This window comes from Acomys russatus, chromosome 28 (assembly GCF_903995435.1).
Source record: "Acomys russatus chromosome 28, mAcoRus1.1, whole genome shotgun sequence".
In the NCBI taxonomy this organism is placed as follows: domain Eukaryota; kingdom Metazoa; phylum Chordata; class Mammalia; order Rodentia; family Muridae; genus Acomys; species Acomys russatus.
In genome coordinates, this window is record NC_067164.1 from 23431214 (window position 1) to 23451795 (window position 20582).

At 44.5% G+C, this 20582-nt stretch overlaps 1 protein-coding gene and 1 pseudogene across 1 annotated transcript in view; one reads left to right on the top strand and one right to left on the bottom strand.

Annotated features, from left to right (window-relative positions):
• The window catches only part of Lin54 (lin-54 DREAM MuvB core complex component), a 69870-nt gene extending 63313 nt beyond the window's left edge, over positions 1-6557 (bottom strand). Inside the window, exon 1 of the mRNA XM_051170211.1 lies at positions 6233-6557. The gene's annotated coding sequence lies outside the window, so the exon portion shown is untranslated. The remainder of the gene's footprint in view (positions 1-6232) is intronic.
• A 5762-nt stretch (positions 6558-12319) lies between these two features.
• LOC127210538 (translation machinery-associated protein 16-like) lies at positions 12320-18465 on the top strand (annotated as a pseudogene).
• Positions 18466-20582: the final 2117 nt, after the last annotated feature.

Here is a 20582-nt window from a genome sequence, read left to right on the forward strand (position 1 = left end):
GGCAGGCAGAGCACTGTGAGTTTGAAGCCAGCCTGGTCTACAAAGCCAGTCCAGGACAGCCAAGGCTACACAGAGAGACCATCTCAGGGAAAAAAAAAAAGCCGTACCATTATTTATGTCAGGCTTTGAAAATAACTATCTAGGCCGGGCGTGGTGGCGCACACCTTTAATCCCGGCACTTGGGAGGCAGAGGCTGGTGGATCGATGTGAGTTCGAAGCCAGCCTGGTCTACAAAATGAGTCCAGGACAGCCAAGGCTAACACAAGAGAGACTCTGTCTTGAAACCCCCCACCCACCCAAAAGAAAAGAAAAGAAAAGAAAGTAACTATCTATGTAAGGTGCTCTGTGACTTTACAGTGTTTTCAACACGAAATCCATACCATCATAGACATGCTAGCAAGTTAAGAAACTATCTTCAAGAAAGCTTTTCAACAATAACCTCTGAAAATACTATCAAAAAATCTACAAGGCCTAAACTTTTAACTAGCTTACAGTTCTATAAGCAGTTTAACTAACAGGTACTTATTGCTTTCTGACTTTGAGAACATTTGAGAAATTAAGGTCTGAGAGCTTTAAAAAACAACAAGAAGAAGAATCAACAAGAGGCAACATGGGCTCACTGTTAGGCTGGACAGTTAAAGGGCTGTTACAAGTGGGGGGAAGGGTGCCTTTAATCCAAGCACTAAGAGGCAGAGGTAGGTAGATCTATGTGAGTACGAGCCAGCCTGGGGGTGGGGGGAGAATATGAGAATATGTGTTCTAGGATAACCATGTCTACCCTAGAGAAAACCCAGTTTGAGGTGTGGGGAGTGGGGTGTTGGGCTGTTACAGTAAAAAAGTCCACAGCAGAGAGAAACATATTTGATTTAGCACAGGGACAATGGGGGGAAAAAAAGCAAATTGTATCTAAAATTTTAAAATAATATAGATGGAAATAAAAGGCTACGTATGTTTTTACATTTTAAAGAATTTATTACGGAGTGTTACCACAGAAGAAACACACCCAGAAAGCTGAGGCAGGAGTATCCTGAGCTCAACACTAGCACAGATTATGTAGAAGACGTCTCTCAAACAACAAACTCTTAATATTCCACACAGTAGAAGACCCATTTTCCAGTTCTGGCTCTGCCTGCTGCTTATCCTATAATCTCAGGCCCACTTAGAAGCCACTGTGAAGACGTGGGTGCACTGTACCTCCACATTCTCTAAACTACTTCTCCCTTCAAGCTGTTTTTATGCCTTCAATATTCCATCAAAGCTTGCCTCTGCTTCCAGCCTGCTGCTTACTGTGACAGCCAGCCTCGCCCTGCTTCCCCACCATGATGGACTGGACCTGGCCTGGAACAGTCTTGTAACCACAGCTGCTCTGAGTCCTGAGTACAATGCTCACCCAGAAGACAGCATGAAACAAGGATTCTTAATGTAAGCAACTTGAGAAGTGATCCTCCAAATACTGGACGCAATGACAAGATGCTTTGGGTTCCCCCCACCTTGACTTCCCTCAAATAATGGACTGTGACTTGGAGTTGTGAGCTAGAATCAATGGCTTCTTCAGTTCAGGTGTCATATCACAGCAACAAGTAACAAAACGTGGACGGAGCCTGGCCCAAGCCTCTTGCGAATATTCCCATATGATACCCTCACTGATATGCAGTAAGGGCATCATTGTATGTCCTAAATAAACACGAAAATAACACTGGTCAATGTTCTTCAGATAATTTTTCTTCAAATGTCACTAGTATTACCATTATTATTTTAGACAAGGTCTCATTATGTAGCCCACGGCTGGCCTAGAACTTACTATCTTTTTCCATGGAGATATATCAAAGCTTAGCGTACTGTTTTGTGTGTGAGCTCACGTGGCATGGCCCACATGTGGTCTTTTAATCTGCAGCTGGAGAGATGGCTCAGCTGGTAAGGTGCTTTGCTACCGAGCCTGGTAACCTGAGTTTAATCTGTGGGTCCACTTGGTGGAAGGAGAGAACCGACTCTCAGAAGTTGTCCTCTGACCTCCACATGTGGGCCATGGCATGTGAGCTCAAACACAAAATAGTTAATTAAAATAAAATGAGATCTTTTAATCTCCACAGAAAACTAATCTGTCATTATGACATGCAGTTCATGAGTTAGTTACTCCATCCCTTTTCAATCAACAGTGTCAGATCTCCACAGCTTGGAGTCTGACACGGTATTTCACTTGTCTCCTCTCACCTACAGCACACCTTACAAACACATCATGAATCTATATCCCTAGGTACAGTTCTGAGGCTGCCATCCTACCCTAAAGCTGTACAACTCAAAGCCTGGTGCTACAAGGCCCCTGTTAGCCTATGACTTCAATTTCACCTGCAGTGACACTTAAACTGAAAACCCTCTGGGGCAATGATGTTTATTGTTCCCATGCATAGTTTAGGGCTCACAGACAACCCCCAATATAGGCTGATTATTCCTCATGCAAAATGCCAGGAACCAGAAGTGTTTCAGATTCTCAAGTTTCACGTTGGGGAATTTACGTATAGTCTTTTCTTCTAACTATATCCTACACCAAAATCCAAAATGCTCTAAAAGCTAAACGTTTTTGAATGATCACTTTGGGTCAGATTAGGAATGTTCAACATGTAAGTGTTTGACAAATAATGGCAGACCTTTAAAGCGGGTGTGACCCCAGACCCCTGTAACCCTAGCACTAGGGAGACTGAGGCAAGAAGAATCTCCAATTACACACACTGAAATCCTGTCTGAAAGAAAGAAAGAAAGAAAGGAAGGAAGGAAGGCAGGCAACCAAAATAAGCAAAACTATCCATATTGTTTCTCTCCAAACAAAACAGACACTTGATTCTCTACAGAGGCAAATTCTTCCTTCAGTCATTCTAATACATTTAAATTATTAATAGGTAACTGTCCTTACTAAGATGATCTAAAAACTGAGCTTTAAAAGGTAAATTACACCAGGTGCAGTGGTGCACACCATAATCTCAGCTCTTAGGGAGGCAGAGCAGGAGGCCAGCCTGGTCTACAAAGCGAGTCCAAGACAGGTTAGCTAAAGCTACACAGAGAAAGAAAATAATAATAATAATAATAATAATAATAATAATAATAATAACAACAACAACAACAACAACAACAACAACAGCAACAATAATAATAAACTAATTACCCTAATGCATGTTGAGATTGGGAGAAAGAGTTTCCCAGGGAAGAACACACCAATTAGTTAGCCAATGACAAATGGTCAGCCCTAAAAAACACATAGGTACAAATAACTGTAACTACAGAGATTGAGCAGGTTATACTTATGTGTGTGCATGCACTTCCCTATATAACAAAAATTAATGAAAAAGGAGGTCATGGGGGCTGGGAAGATGGCTCAGAGGTTAAGAGCACTGTCTGTTCTTCCAGAGGTCCTGAGTTGAATTACCAGCAACCACATGGTGACTCACAACCACCTGTAGTGTCATCTGGTGGCCCCTTCTGTTGTGCAAATGAATATGTATACATAGTAAATAAATAATCTTTTTTAAAAAAAGAAAAAGGTCATAAAGTTGAAAAAGAATAAGGAGTATATAGAAGCCTTTGAAGGGAGAAAAGAGAAGGGGGGAAATGATACAATTATTTTTTTAAAAAAGAAATAATTTTCTAAAGGTAATCACAACTGCTCACAAGCAGGTGGATCTCTGTAAGTTCAAGGACAGCCTGGTCTATCTACATAATGGGAGCTAGGACAGCCAGGGCCACAGAAATCCTGTCTCAAAAAACGGGAGGAGGGGGGCTTAAAGGTAATCACAAAGCTGGGCATGGTGACACAAGCCTGTAATTGCAACACTTGGAAAGGCAGAGGCAGGTGGATCTCTGTGAGTTCAAGGCCAGCCTGGTATACAAAGCAAGTCCAGGACAGCCAAGGCTACACAGAAAAACCCTGTCTCAAAAAAAATATTAGAAATAAAAAAGAAGAAGGTAATCACAAACCAAGCATGGTGGCACATGCCTGTAATCCCAGTACTTGGGAGGTATAAGGACCACTGTGAGCTTCAGGGCAGCCTAGGCTACAGAAAAAGACTATCTTAAAAAGGGAGGGCGGGATAATCACCAAGAAGCAACCAAAAAAGCACCAGGTGATTAAAATTAACCTGATCATGGGCTCAGCAGTTCAAGGCAGAAGCTGGCTCTTCCAAAGAGTACAACACCCACGTGGTAGTGACTCACAATCTCTGCATGCCCAGCTCCAGAGTACCTGATGCCTGTGGGCATCTCATGCATGTGGTGCATGCAGGCTAAATGCTCACACACACAAAAAAGCTAGCCTGGCCTACAAAGCAAGACCTCATCACAAAACAAACAGAAAACAATGACAATTGACAACGCATTTTACGTTTTAAAAATTATTATTCTTACTACCAAGTAAGCTAGTTGATGTGGACCAAAAAACTGTAGCATAATTTAGTTAAAAAACAAACAAATTCTACTGAGTAATGCAAGATAAAATTATATAAATATATAATTTTAATGCATTCGTCTTTAAAAAAAAAAAAAAGAAAGAAGCCATTTTTGATGTGTGTTTGTGCATATAGGCCACAAATGTGCAGGTTTTCAAAGAAGCCAGAAGAGGGAATGAAATTCCCTGGAGCTGGAGTTAAAGCAGTTGTGAGGCCTTCTGTCATGGATGCTGGAAACTCTAGAGAGGCACGAAACACTCTTAATGGATGAACTACCTCTTCAGACACAAGTTTAGTGTTTTCTACATCTGTTTACTTAGTGGGAGCACACCTGACATGAGGAAGTTAGAGAGTACCCCGTGGGAGTTGGTATTCTCCTGTCACCATGTGCGTCCCACGGGAAGCAAGTTCAAGACTGGTGGCATGGCCAGTGCCTTTACCTGCTGGACCATTTGGCTGACCCCTCAAATTATATTTTTGATGAGCAACAATAATTAAATCTTCTAAGAACCTCTCAGGCATTTACTGTAAAACATTCTTTGGCTTCTCATTCTTGTAGTGAGTGAAAGCCAAGGTTCAAATTATATACACATTCAAAATATTTGCCCTGTATCTCACAATATACCATACGGTAATAGATGTACTATCATACCACTTTGTAGACAACCTGGGTAAGAAAACTTATTACTGCTTACAATATTACTAGTAGGCATTTCTTTTTCTTTTTTTTCTTTTCTTTTTTTTTTTTTTTTTTTTTTGCATTTCTTAAATAGTAACCTGTTTACCCTTATAATTCAAGGTCACTGACCCAACCTTCTTTCTACCATTTAAGTTGAAGAAAAAAGGAAGGCCCCAAACTGGTGTATAAGATTTTATGTAACATGTAAGACTTTCAGTATCATTGCTGTTGTATGCAAGGACACCGCCTAGGAACCTGCAGCACAATCTAAAACAGTACGAACCATCAGATGACAAACGTAAGCTAGGGCCACCATCAGGTCAATCAAGGCTCATAATCAAGGTAACAGTGCTCTAGTTTCCTGAACAAAGAAGCAACATTTGTAATATAACAGGCTCCAATTATCTTTATCAGTTTAATATACTCAAAGCTTGCATCAAAACATAACATCTCTGACAGTGAAGGCAAATTCATGAGCAGAACAACACTCCCAAATGGAATTTCACTTGTAGTATACAGTCTATTATAAAATCTTCCATAACCTCATTCTCTGAATTCATTTAATTAGATAGGGGCAGAGAAGAAACTCCACTTTAAAATGGGCAGAAAATATGATTTACAGTATCAACTGTATTTGCCAAGTGGCAGGGTCAAAGGTGCCACCCCAAAGATGACAAAGCCATATAAAGGTTTTTTCGATTGCTACAAAACTGGTCCATATGTTCAAAAATTTGTAGGACCCACACCCCAGAAAGTTAAGGACTATGTCCTGTCACCAACATTAAATGTGGAAGAAAATGCCAATGCTGTGCCTCGGAAGGGAAACACAACTCCCTGAACGCTGCTGGACACCACCAGCCAACCCCCACTGAGTGGGTGTCTGAGTATTCTGTCAAGGATCGCAAGTACTGGCGGGTCCTCTAGGCCTCAGCAGCAGCCTTAGGTCTAAGCAAACTCAGTCCTCTTGATACTCAAAAAAATAATGTTGATGTCATTTTGAGGCTACTGATTCTTTGCACTCCGGGCAAGTCATTTTTGATCTGCAACGCATTTCCTCCCCCAGTTCCCAAATAAAGAGCTCTGCAGACAGAGAACCCCCGGTACCCCCATTCTCCGCTACCTCCAGAGGCTGCCGCTTTCTCCACCCTCCGGCTGCGAGGAGCGGGCTCCAGAAGGTCCGGGGCAATTTCGAGACCGGGGAAGTGCTTGTTTTAGCTGTGCACGATAGCTCTGTCCAGCTGCTTCCTTTCCCAGTTTGCCCGAAATGGAATGCTACAGGGTACCTGGGGACCCAGAAGGGAACCGGCGTGGCGATGTCGCCTCTGCCGCCGCCTCTGGTATGTCAGGGGCCGGGATTGTATTTCGAAAGATCCGCCATTTTCACCTCGTCATCACCATCACAGCTCAGCAGCTTCCCCCGACAGCCGAGCCCCGGCCGCCGCCGCCGCGGCCGCCAGTCACCTCCCCCTTCCTCCTGCTCCCGCCCGGGCCCGCCCTCCCCAGCAGCGCACACCCACATATCCGGGGAAACCTCCCGCCCGCCCCGCCAACCTTCAAACGCACACCGGAGGTTCTAGCCCTTACCGGCGGGCTGTGCCAGACCTATCATCCCAGGACCAGCCCCACAACTCCCGTGGGAGGGGAACGAGGGGGGGGGGGGACGGGAAGTCGTGATACCTGCAGGATTCCAAGTTAGGGATATTGGTTAGGAGGTCAAGCCATGCGGAATCTGACCCAAGAACCGTAAACACCCCAAACTCTTTCATTTCCAGAACAACACTTGAAATGTACATGTGTCGTGTACATTTCAGAGTCACTGGAGACCTTCAACGTCACGCACCAACTTTGGCATTTTACTCCACCCACCGAACTACTTTGACAGTATGGCTATTTCCATATGCATACCTGACTTCTCAGACACCCCTTAAATTACATGCGCTGAACTGGGGTCTCCCCCCCCCCCCCGCCCTTATTTTTTAAAAATAAAGTTCTGAACTGTTTTCCTCTTCGCATAACTTTGACCATTTCTGCCATGAACAAACACCATTGCGTCAATTTGTCGTTGGTTTGAGATATACAAGCGCTACTAAATTTAAAGTGTATTGATTCAACAGTGGAAAAACACTCATGAACGATCAACTTCTAATATATAGGAAACACAGCTCTTCGCTAGAATCCCTTGCCAAATGGTTTTAAAATCTAAGTTTCCAAATTAAAAACCATCTGCTGGTGATACACTTGTCCAATGCAGTGAAAAATAAACAGCTTGCTTTAGAACAAGCTTCCGGAATTACCTACCCACCCCTTCCAGTTCCTCCTTAGTTTAATAAGTAGCCAAAAGAGGATATAAGTAATATTTAATCATCTAAGGAATAAAAGCATATAAGCTGCAAGGCTTCTGAATGGGACCAGTATTCCCCCAAAATTAGCTGTTTGGCTTCAGAAAGCCTTAATAATTACCAGCTCAAAAGCTTTATTCTTTATCATTCAGTTACAGTCTAAGCCCTCAAAGGGCTAATCTGCAAGGAGGAAACTGAATCTCAGTGTTGTGGAAAAGGCTATTCTACTGTCTTAAGTTTACCTAAGAATAAGGAAGAAGTAGAAGCCATTTCATTTCCCTACCTACCTCGCTTCAATGACAACTCCATATAAAGGTCTGCAGGCTCGGGCTTAATCAAGTGCTGTCTCCCACCCGCTCCCAGAGCGTTTTTTATCTACAGCCCGCTAGAGGCTGGGCATGTAAGGGGTTCCCAGTTTCTTCATCTTTCAACTTTATTCCCCCACCAACAGCCGGGTCCACCGGCACTCGGATGGTTGTTTACCGTTGCTTGGCCAGGCTGAGTCCCAGCCCCGCTCCCTTCCCCCGTGCACCGCGGGGACATTATGACATTAGGCTGGTGGGCTTCGCGAGGGAAACGGACACACACCCAGAGGAGTCCATACAAAGGGGCGTAGGAAGAACGCGGCGGCGGGCAGCAGCGAAAGGAGGCGCTGGTACGAAATGACACAGCAGCAAAACCGGTTCCCAGAAGCCTGGGGCCGGCGGCTGCTTCCCGGGCCCCGCCGAGAGCCTGTCAACAGCCGCCGGGCCCTTCCTCCCGAGCGCGGGGCGGGCGGCGCCGGCCTCGCCGAGTGACAGCCGTGCTCTCAGGCGCCAGCGGCTCGCGGCCGCGCCCCGACGACCCTCCGCCCGCAGCGGCCCACCGGCCCAGCTGCCCGGGAGCCGGCCGGCGCTCTCCGCCCGCGCGGCCGCCCCGAGGGCCCGGCGCCGGTCCCCGCCGCTCCGCCCGGGTCTCCGGAGCTGACACTCACCCGAACCGGCGGCGCCGCCGCCTCCTTCTCGCGCCGCGCTCCCCGGGCTCCCAGCAGCCGCGGCGGCGGCGGCGCCTCCGAAACACAGACCCGGGTTTGTTCAAAATCACGCGCCCAGCGCCATTCCACCGCCGCATCCCATAATACGCCGGGCCGCCCCGCCCGCCCCTGCGCCGCCCCGCCCCTTACGCGCCCCGCCCCGCCCCCTGGCAACCTGAGTGGCGTCTTTGCGCAAGGCTGGGGAGTGCTCTCGGGTTCCACGTGACTCCTCCCGGGGCCTCTCTGTCAGAGGGAAGGCGGGGAGCACCGACTGGGTTCCTGCTTCTGGCTTTGTGACAGTGCCACAGTAGGTGCGGTTTCCAGCACGCCCCCGCTTGGTGATGCCCTTGAGTGGGTGAAGAGGGCGTCGACATCCTTTCTCGAATGCTAAATCTCTTCGGGTTTAGGCATGAGTTCTGCAAGGGGCTCCAAAAAGCTCCAGAGAGGAGGACGCAGAGTTAAACTTACCTTGAAAGGGAGTTGTTGATCATTTGTTTTGCAATACAGTATGCACCTTATACTAATACGGTATTGATTTCTTTTTTATTCAGTCATCTTTTCCTTCATTTCCTGGGATATTTATAAAAATCCAAGAAATAAAATGGCCTTGAGAGTATTCCACGAGGTGCATCGTCTACAACATAAAAATAACTCCCCAGGATTTAGACAGCTAAGTAAAAGTGAGAGCTGTCAAGTGGATACAGGGTATTGGCCTCAAATGTTAGTTCTGTTAAGTTATAACCACCCTTTAGCAGGCCCAGTCGCATGAAATTTGCATAGGCTTAGAAGTTCAAGTGTTGGAGCATATACGTGGGTTTTGTTGAGGACCAATCAATATCTTGAGCTTAGTGTGTGAGAAACCTTGAGATCTAGCCAGAAATCCTGGTGAAATGACTGGTGGTACTGTGGGGGCATCTCTGGAAAGCAAAGGGCACAGAGATGGAGTTCCCAGATTTAGCTGGGTTTAAGGAACTAATCTGCAGCCCTGCACCCCACTCTGGTAGAAAAAGTCTGAGTTCTTTCCACCAGGATAGCATACTTCTGATAACACTACTACAAAATAGCACTTGAAGAGCCAGCACTCTGGGAGACAGACTGATCTCTATGAGTTCAAGGCCAGCCTGGTCTACAAAAGAGAGTCCAGGACAGCCAGGGCTGCACAGAAAAACCCTGTCTCATAAGACAAAAACAAAACAAACAAAAAACCCCAAACAACAAACAAACAAAAAAGATTATCTTAAAACACAAAGCAAACATATATAAGGTAAAAATTGTGCTGATGAATACAAGTCACTAAGAAGATAAATCTAAAAAGCCAAGTATGTGGTTATCTGGGAAAAGGAACATAAAAAAGAAACGTGATTAACAAATGCTTCAAGAACATGGCCCTCCCTAAAATATAGACTCACATCTGTCTGTGTTCCCGGAAGGATTCATGAGAAAGGACACACCTAAGCATGTCCTAGGTAAGTCTTTATAAAGAGAAGAGCTTTAAAATGATAGGGAAAAAAAAAGTTACTTCTAAGAAGCTGGGGGGGGGGGGGGGAGCGGTACTGATGAGAGACAGGACAACACTAGCACTGTATAGCTTTGACTTCTCATATGAAACCCCAGAAGCTACAAAGGAAAAAGCTGTCAACACAGCCCAGATTCCATTGCAGTCAGGAGACAGAGACCTGTGCCTTGCAAACCTTCACAGACACACTTCTCCTGGACATCCTCTTAGGGGTCACTAAGAGCGAACACAACTGCCATGGCCAATTCTAGCGTCATTTGAAAGGAGGGAACCTCAATTAAGAAAAATGCCTCCATAAGATCAAGCTGTATAAGGGAGGATACAAGGGATGGGATAACAATTGAGATGTAATATGAATAAATTAATAAAATATGTTTTTTAAAAAGATCAGGCTGTATGCATTTTCTTAAATAGTGATTGATGAGGGAGGGCCCAGCAGACTGTAGCTGGTGCCATCCTTGGGCTGGTGGTCCTGGGTTTCTGTAACAAAGTAGGCTAAGCAAGCCAGTAAGCCCCACACCTCCATGGCCTCTAGTTCTTGCCTCGGTTGAGTTCCTGTCCTGACTTCCTTCAATGATGGACCACAAAACCCTTTCCTCCTCGGCTTGCTCTCTACTCAGGGAATTCTGGAGCCTGAGGCCTGAGAATTATGTGAGGCTACCTGAGGCCTCATAGCAAGAACAGGTGTTTGTTACAACTACTTTCTTCACATTGAAACATTATTTCCAGTAGGTAGGCTTCTTAAGACTCAGAAAGAGAAACTCCTGCAAAATCTCAGGAAATAAATAGAATTCACCAGTCTCCAGAAGCACCAGGAACTCAAAAGATTTACAAGACCGCCTCCCCAAGATTTTATACGGTAACAACCGCTGGGGAAGGGAGAATCTTGAACCAATTGAGCTGAATCCATGCTGTGCATGGGTGGATACAGCTTTCCTGAGTTGTGTCTCATGCTGTTGGGAACTTTTGAAAATGCAGCTGCCTTTCAGTCATCCACAGTTCTGCAAATAATCCCACACACATACTCTTGTAAGTAATCCCAATAAATTTGCTAGGACATTAGGCTCATGGCATCCTGTATTAAACACACACACACACACACACACACACACACACACACACACACACAAATAGAAATAGGAAAATCTAAAATAAGTAAGTTGCCTAGGGGGAAAAACCCAAAAACAATAAAACAGGTTATAAAACCAGAATTGGACAGTGAGGAATGAAGCGGCAAAGGCACTTAAGTTCTGTCTCTGATGGGCCTGGAGAGATGGCTCAGACGTTAACAGCACTTCTAAAGGTCCTGAGTTCAATTCCCAGCAACCACATGGTGGCTTACAACCATCTACAATGAAATCTGGTGCCCTCTTCTGGCCTGCAGGTGTACATGCAGGCAGAACACTGTATACATAATAAATAAATCTTAAAAAAAAAAAAAAAAAAAAAAAAAAAAATTCCATCTCTGAAACCTTTGTGAAGGTGGATGGTTAAGAACAGACTTCCCAGAGCCGTCTCTGCCCTCCACGTGCATGCATGGTGCACATGAGCCCTTGTCACTAGTAAAGAAACAAGCATGGTTCTCATCAAGATAGGAGGGATGCTGGGAAGAGGAATCCGAGGAAGGTAATTTACTTTAAATATGCAAGGCAGTATAGGTGAATAATGATAATGTAACAAAATTATAGGGCCCAGCACCTGGGAGGCAGAGGCAGGTGGATCTCTGTGAGTTCGAGGCCAGCCTGGTCTACAAAGTGAGTCCAGGACAGCCAAGGCTACACAGAGAAACCTTGTCTCAAAAAAAAAAAAAATTACACTTGCAACTCCATTTTAGATTTATTCGTTTTTATTTTATATGTATGGATGGTTGTATGCATGTTTGTCTGTGCACTGTGTGCATACAGTGTCTGTGGAGACCAGAAGAGGGCGTCTGCTCATCTGGAACTGGAGTCACACACATTCATTAGGCGCCATATAGGTACTGAGACCCAAACCTCAATCCTCTTCAAGAGCAGCATGTGTTATTAACCACGCAGCCAAATCCCCAACTGCCCTACGTGTGTGTGTGTGTGTGTGTGTGTGTGTGTGTGTATGTGTGTGTGTGTGTGTGTGTGTGTAAACATGCACATGCCACGGTTCTTGGTTGCCACTACGTGTGTCCCCAGAGTCAAACTCGGGGTTAGTTCTGTCACCAGATGAGGCATCTCATTGGCCCCTCAACTGTTTTTCCTAGTCATATTTCTGTAGTAGCATTAGAGCTGTTGTTCAGAGGCTGTTGGAAACATAGCGTGAGGCAGATGAAGAGTCATCATGGGACATACTGAATCTGGGATCCCGGACATGGGCACTAGAAGACGCAGATGTAACCCTGAATAGGTGCATGAGCTCGTGAGTTTTTTTCACCCTTAAAATGCATATCTTCTAGTTCTGCCCTGTGTGAAGGGCAAAATTACTAATATAATAGTAAGAACATTCCTAGCACTTGGCTTGTCAGCTATTGTGACCATCGATCCCCCTAAAAGAACAACAGCACAGCTTCTTGGGAACTGGATGTGCCAGGTCTAGATTAGAAAGGGCAGGAGGATTCTAAAACAGATGGTCTCAAAAAAGCACCACTCAGTACAGGAGGGAGTGAGTATGGCTCGTGCGGAAGATGACAAGAGCACGGATCAGCCACACAGTCACACATTCTCTCTTCTGTAGCGAGGTACATTTGGGTCGGACAAGGTAAAAATACAAAAGAGTGTACCACAGAAAGGGGGAGGGGCAGGTCCAGGATGACTTCCTTTGAATGTCTGTGCTGAGACACTGGCACCTGTGGAGTTGGCTGTCATAATGGCACCCTAGCCAGAGAAATAGCATCATTAAAGCAGAGTCTAGTGGGTGGAATTAATATGCCAGTGGAGTTAAATCTTCTAGATGCTTCACAACTGTCACAACCTCTCCAGTGGAGTCTGTGTGACAAACATTACCACAAAACCGAGGCGACGGCCCCTACTCATTGGGAGAGCTTCCTAAAACGGCTCTGATGTTCTTGCCAGGAGTGGCTAATTGTGGTCCCCCCCCCTCCTTTTTTTCCTCTTATCACTCATTGTTTGAAAACATCCTGACTGTTTTTCTAAATGTTTTCTCTTTCTGCCTTTGTTTTACTTTTCTTATCAAAAAACTTTCCAAACGTAAGTGTGTTGCTAGACGGCCCTTTACTTAAAACTACAGCCAAGGGTCATTCAGTGAAGTTTACCACTAACTTCCGTTCCACTTGTTAATAAAAACATGGCTAAAAATTAATCATAGTTCATATTATAACTTACAAGTAACAATTTGAGTAAAACTCCAGATAGTGATGAATGAGCTTTAAAAAACAAAACAAAACAAAACAAAACTGTCTTGATTCACAGGTGTTTGACATAATGAAAAAACATTGACCCTTGATAAGGAGGGCACATACACTGATACCAATCTAATGACTTATAAATGATTGTTTAAGATTGATACAACATAATTACACTACCTCCTGTATTTTCATTTGTATGAAAAAATAATATAACCATGGGGGTAAGCACCCCCGTTTTAAAATGTGTATATAAACCTGACTTACTTGTCTCCAAAATACACTCAGAATCAAACAGCTGCTCTGGGTTTGTTTCTGTTTGTCACTCGCCTTATCTTCTGCACACCGACGCTTCAAAAACTCCCGACCCACGGACCTACACCCGACTGAGACGGTCCAGGACACGCAACACCTCAACTTTTAATATTTATTTGGAATTATGTATAAGTGTGTTGATATGTTCTCAAAAAGTGGAGAAGCCCACAGAGACCAGAACAGGGAATCCATTTCCCTGGAGCTGGTGCTACAGGCAGGCGTGAGTAGCCTGAAATGGGTGGTAGAAAATGAACCCATGTCATTTAGGTACGTGCTCTTAATCTCTCTCTCTCTCTCTCTCTCTCTCTCTCTCTCTCTCTCTCTCTCCTTTTTTTCTTTAAAAAAATTTTTTTGAGATACTGCCTCACTACATAGCCCCTGGTTGGCCTGAAATTTTCTATGTAGACCAGGCTGGCCCGGTATTCACAGAGATCTGTCTCTGTTTCCCAAGTGCTGGGATTAAAAGGCATGTGCTCCACACCAGCTCTGCCTGGTGAGCTCTGGGTTTAGTTGGTGAGCTCCCTATTAAAAAAAAAAAGAGGGAACAGCAATGGAAGATGAAGCCTAACATACATAGCCTCCAAACACACACATACACACACACACACACACACACAGAGAGAGAGAGAGAGAGAGAGAGAGAGAGAGAGAGAGAGAGAGAGAGATTCAGTGAACACCAGATATCTCTACAATACCACTTGCATTTGACCCTAATGAGACCATAGTGGTATATTTGAGGCACACCAGTGTCAAGGTTTGTGCCACGTCTTCCTGGTTCTACTGAGCACGATTTTGAGTAGCATGCTGAATTCTCTTGCCATTCTTTTGTTGTTGTTTTTTTTTGGTTTTTGTTTTTTGAGACAGGGTTTCTCTGTGTAGCCTTGGCTATCCCAGACTCACTTTGTAGAACCAGGGTGGCCTCGAACTCACAGAGATCCGCCTGCCTCTGCCTTCCCGGTGCTGGGATCACAGGCATGTGCTACCACACCAGGCTTCTCTCTTGCTGCTCTTTTCAGTCCTGTTTAGGGAATGAATCGTTCCTTTGCACTGTGTACCCTGCCCTTCTGTTTGTCACCTGGTAGCTGTCCTGATGAGCAGATCTACTATCGCTGTCCTTGTATTTCAAGCAATCTTATCTTGACTTAATAATGCCCCGGAGTGCAAAGGGCAGTGAAACTGGCCATCCTGATATGCTAAAGAGGGTTTGGTTAGGTGAAAAGTGAGAGTTCGAGATAAGGAAGAAAAGTTAGTCCTGTGGAGACTGCTGAGCTCCAGGTAAACTAGAAACCGTGAGAATGACACTGCTGTTATGATTGTTCTTCTATATTAATGTGTTAGTGTGCACTGCAACATGCACACATGTGTGGAGGTGGTGGGAGCCCTACAGCTAGCTCCACCTTATTTGCACGACACTTGAAGCTTGCTCTTTCAGCTAGACTGGCCAACCTGTGAGCCCTCAGGACCTACCTGTCACAAAGTAACTTTGTATGTGGGTCCTGGGAATCCAAACTCCCTGTGTGTTACACTCTTTGCATACTGAGCCATCTCCCCAACCCCACATCCTATGTTTTTGAAAGGTTTATTAGTTTTATCTCATGTGTATATGTGTTTGCTTGCCTGAGTTTCTGTGTACTGCTTTTGTGTGGGAGCCGTAGGAGGTCAGAAAATGGTATATCAAATTTTCTGGAACTGAGGTTACAGGCAGTTGTGAGTCACCATATAGATGCTGGGAATTCAAGAGCCATATCTCCAGTCCTTCCAGAGGGTTCGTTTTGTTTTTCAACGTCCTGGGTTTTGCTGGGTGGTAGTGGCGCATGCCTGTAATCCCAGCACTTGGGAGGCAGAGGCAGCTAGATGCAAGTCCAGAACAGTCAAGATACACAGAGAAGGGCTGGAGAGATGGCTCAGTGGTTAAGAACACTGCCTGCTCTTCCAAAGGTCCTGAGTTCAATCCCGGCAACCACATGGTGGCTCACAACCATCTACAATGAGATCTGGTGCCCTCTTCTGGCATGCAGGCAAAACACTGTATAATTAATAAATAAATAAATTAAAAAAAAAAAAGATACACAGAGAAACCCTGTCTCAAAAAAACAAAAACAAACAAACAAACAAACAAACAAAAACAAAAACAAAACAAAACCATCCCAGGTTTTGCGCAGATGTAAACATGTCAAATAAAATTACAGAGCCCAGGAGCCGGGCGTGGTGGTGCAAGCCTTTAATCCCAGCACTCGGGAGGCAAAGGCAGGTGTATCACTGTGAGTTCGAGGCCAGCCTGGTCTACATAGTGAGTCCAGGATGGCCAAGGCTACACAGAGAAACCCTGTCTCGAAAAACCAAAAAAAAAAAAAAAAAAATTACAGAGCCCATTGCTTCAGACCAAGCTCCTGTCCTACCCTAAGGACTAGACTATAATTGAAATGTGGAATGACTCACAGTAGCATATATCCCAAGCTATTTATTTCAACTTTAGAGACATCAAGACTAAAGAGACTTTTTCAAACAAGCAGTTTCAATTATCACACTGATGAAGTTCCTTCAATGCCTTGTACTTTCACAAAAACAAAAACAAAAGGAGACACCAAATTAACAGAAAGTAACGTAGGATTTTTCAAATTATTTTTGGCCCTGTCTTACAAAGAAACTAAGGTTGAAATAACCAAACCACTTTTCATTTCCTTTTGACAAAAGGTATCAGTCTGTGTCCCAGACTGCTTTGGAACACTACACAATCCAGAATGACTTTAACCTTGCATGAGGTCCCTTGCCTTGGCCGCCTGAGTACTGGGTTTACAGGTGTGAGCTCACTGCTCCTTCTTCCTTCCTTCCTTCCTTCCTTCCTTCCTTCCTTCCTTCCTTTCTTTTTCTGTCTATATAACCATGTCTTTCTTCTTGGAACATTTACTTTCTTTTGTGAAGCACATAACTCTAAAATAAAAAGTCTATTGAGCTGAAGATCTTTACAGTGTTACAATCTTATTTTTGGCAACACTGAACGGGAAGCTGAACTCTCTTCCTCAGGGAAGGGCGCTATTCCACTGTGAAAAGGGCGCTACCCCTGAGGTGTAAAGTGTGCTCCCTCCCGGCCTCCTTTTTATTTTTCTCTTTTCAAACAGGTCCCACTAAGTTGCCCAGACAGGCCTTGAGAGGCCCATGCCAACAGACCTGAAGTACCCTCTCCGGGCACAAAGGCTGCCCGACTGGAGAGAGAATTTCCAATGTAACCAACACTAAACATTCTTGCCAAAAGGACGTGACATGCACTGGTATGGAGAACCTCTACATTACTCTATTTTCCTTGTTCTGTTCCCTTCGCAACAGAGAGAACATGTCAGTTATAACATAATAAAATGGTAAAGTGCTTCAAGGTCAGTATTTGCTGCTGTAGGTAAGTCTGTAAAAAAAAAAAAAAAATTGCAATTCCAAATAGATCTGACTGGAGAGCAAAACACGAGAATCCTCCTGTTAAGTGCAATTTGGAAAAAAGCTGCCCCCAAACTGTATGTACCTTGACCCACTTTTGGGAGTATATTTTACTTGCACATATCTTTAATCGTGTACATATAAGAGGTCATCCACTACACCATTGATTGCTCTATTAGAAAGGACTTAATATGTCCTATATATTAAATGTATCATCAGTGCTTGTGAAAAATTATGATTAAAAAAAAGGACCAGTCTTACATGGCTAAATCAGCAGAAAAAGTGAAAACACAAAGGAAGAACAATAAGCCATGTTACTTTTTGTGAAAGGAAAAGAAAACAAAAATCTTACATTTATTTGATTGCGTTTTTGGAAAGAAGTTTATAAGACTACATGAATAATGAATGTGTTCACATGTAAAACTAAGATGGCTGGGACCCATGTGGGTTTCTTAAGGAGTGAACTTGGGAGTGGCTGCAGCTACAGGCAGTGTGATTGTCGCTTCTGGACACTGCAGGACCTCAGGTGGCCAGGACATCACCATGTCTAAAGGATTAAAAGGAAAAATTACATCTTTAATCCCAGCACTCGGGAGGCAGAGGCAGGCGGATTGCTGTGAGTTCGAGGCCAGCCTGGTCTACAAAGTAAGTCCAGGACAGCCAAGACTACACAGAGAAACCCTGTCTCGAAAAACAAAACAAAACAAACAAACAAACAAAAAAGAATAAACGGAAAAATTATAGGATGTGGAGGGTGGGGGGTGGGGGTGTAAGTCATCCATCTGTACAGTAGAAAAGCAGCTCAGATTACAATAGAGTCTCACAGACAAGACAAGAAGGAAAGCTTGAAGGGCCTTGGGTCTCAGCCTTCAGTGACAAAGTTCAGTGGTTTCACAGTCATCTGGATAAAAAATAAAATAAAAATAAACATGAGAAAGAGAGAGACAAAGAGAGAGAGAAAGAGAGAGAGAGAGAGAGATGCATGCCTGCGAATTAGTTGAAAGGTATTTGAGTTGGTTCAGCAGTGAGCTGGAGCAGATTGAGTTACACTGCAGCATCAAGGACAGGCAGGGAAGGTGGCACCGTTCCCAGGAGGCCGTCATCAAGCAGACAGTGGGGACGGAACGGCAGCAGGATGGAGGCTAAGTCTTTGAGACTCTAATAGTCTGCAGACTTTGTGGGAATGGGATCTCTATCTGAAGAAAATTGCCAAACATCAAAGTGAGGAAACGTTGTGCTAATGGTGCAATTCCTAGGAAGCGCAGACAGAAGAATATTTTAAATATAGAAAAGGCTTTAGGAGAATTAGAGCTAATGGGGAACTGGAGACTCTAAAGATGGGAGAGTGGAACCAGCGAGTGAAGCAAGTGACACAGATGAAGAAATAGCTCCAGTGCCTGATCGTCCTCATTGAAATCACGCGGGACCCTCACATCCTCCTCAGTGATGACGGTGACGATCATTCGTATGTGGGCTGGTGAGACAGTTCAGCAGGTAGGGGGCTTGCAGCCACGCCTGACTGCCAAAGTTTGATTCCCAGAATCCATGGGTTAAAGAGAACAGATGCTGCAAGTGTTCTTCTAATGTCCACACGCACACCATAGCATATGTGCATATGCACACTCACAAATAAAAATTTTAGTATTATCTATATGTAAAAAAAAGTTTAAAAAAGTTAAGACGATCATATAACTTGTCATTGAAATAACAATTTCTTTCTTGCTTGCTTGCTTGCTTGCTTGTTTGCTTTTTTGGTTTTTCGAGACAGGGTTTCTCTGTGTAGCCTTGATTGTCCTGGACTCACTTCTGTAGACCAGGCTGGCCTCGAACTCACAGAGATCCGCCTGCCTCTGCCTCCCAAGTGCTGGGATTAAAGGCGTGCACCACCACCGCCTGGCCTCAAATAACAACGACTAAAGAGAAAGTCAGTATTACTAATTACTTCAGGACAACAGATGAAAAATTGCATTGTTCTGAACAAAGTGATATATGACCAATACTTTAAAAAGATACAGGGTGGGGCTGGAGAGATGGCTCAGAGGTTAAGAGCGCTGACTGCTCTTCCAGAGGTCCTGAGTTCAATTCCCAGAAACCACATGGTGGCACACAACCATCTCTAATGTGATCTGATGCCCTCTTCTGGCCTGCAGGTGTACATGCAGGCAGAGTACTACATACCCAATTTTAAAAAGGAAAGAAAAGAAAAGATACAGGCTGTGGTGGTGCATACCTGTAATCCCAGCACTTAGGGAGGCAGAGGCAGGCAAACCTCTGTGAGTTCGAGGACATCCCTGTCTAAAAAGTGAGTTCAGGACAGCTAAGGCTACACAGAGAAACCTTGTCGGGGGGGGGGGGGGCGGTCGAATACAGGGTGTAACAGGGAAAGGCAATACACATGTATAGTCCATAGGTGTGTGTGTGTATACATTAAATCTATACTATATCTTACGCTTTTGTGGGACAAGGTCTCTTGTAATCCAAGCTGACCTCAAACTTGCCAAGTTAGTGAGCATAGCCTTGAACTCCTGATCCTCCTGCCTCCATCTTTGGGATGCTGGGATTACAGGTGACCACCACCAAGACGAACTATTCATTTTTTTTTTTAATAAGGGGAATGTTTCGAAAGCAGTCCACTATTATCATAAAGTATGCAGTTGACTTTCTTACACGTGGGGAAATGCAGACATCAGCACACCTAAGCAGTGGAGATTCATCCTGGGAGGATCATTTTCTTTTTAATTGGGGGATTGGGGGAAGAGTTTCAAGACAGAGTTTATCTGTGTAGCCTTGGCTGTAGCTTTATAGACCAGGCTGGCCTCGTTGCCTCCCTGAGTGCTGGGATTACCGGCATGCATCACTGTGCCCGGCTGAGGATCATTTTCTTGATCATAGTATATTCCCTCCCAAGGTAAATTATCTGAAAAACCAGCCTGTCTCCATTCTTAGGCTTAAAGCGTTTTTATAGTAAAGACAGACTAGGTTTCTTCCTGTTTATGATTAAACCTCCTGTTTCCTAAGGATTGGGCTATGCCTCACCTGCAACCTTAACTACAAATGGTTCTGCACTGCTTGTTCCAGGAGTAGAAACCATGTCTTTCTTTCAAAACGTGGGTTATAACCATCTTGCACCCCTGCCTTTGTTTCCAAAGGTTCTATGACCACCTATGGCTACTTTGTTAGGACTGCCTGATGTAATGACTTGGTTTTGTCCACCTTGCAACCATGTCTTTGTTTCAGGAAGGACTAACGTGTTAGGCTTACATTCAGGTCCCCTAAACCCGCCTATTTTGGCCTCCATATCCCCCATGTGGAATCCCTCTACTCCTGAGCTCTTAAAAGCCCTGTCTCCCTCACATCCCAGGCTAACCTCTTGAACTCTGCCTTAGGGGGAAGCAGCCGGTGTACACGAATAAAAAAGAGCTTGCTTTAATTAATTGCTTGCTTTAACTACTTTGGCCATGATATGTGTGTGTGTGTTTGTTTGTGTGTGTGTCTGTGTTGGATTTCTTTTCCCCAGCGTTGGGTTATAGT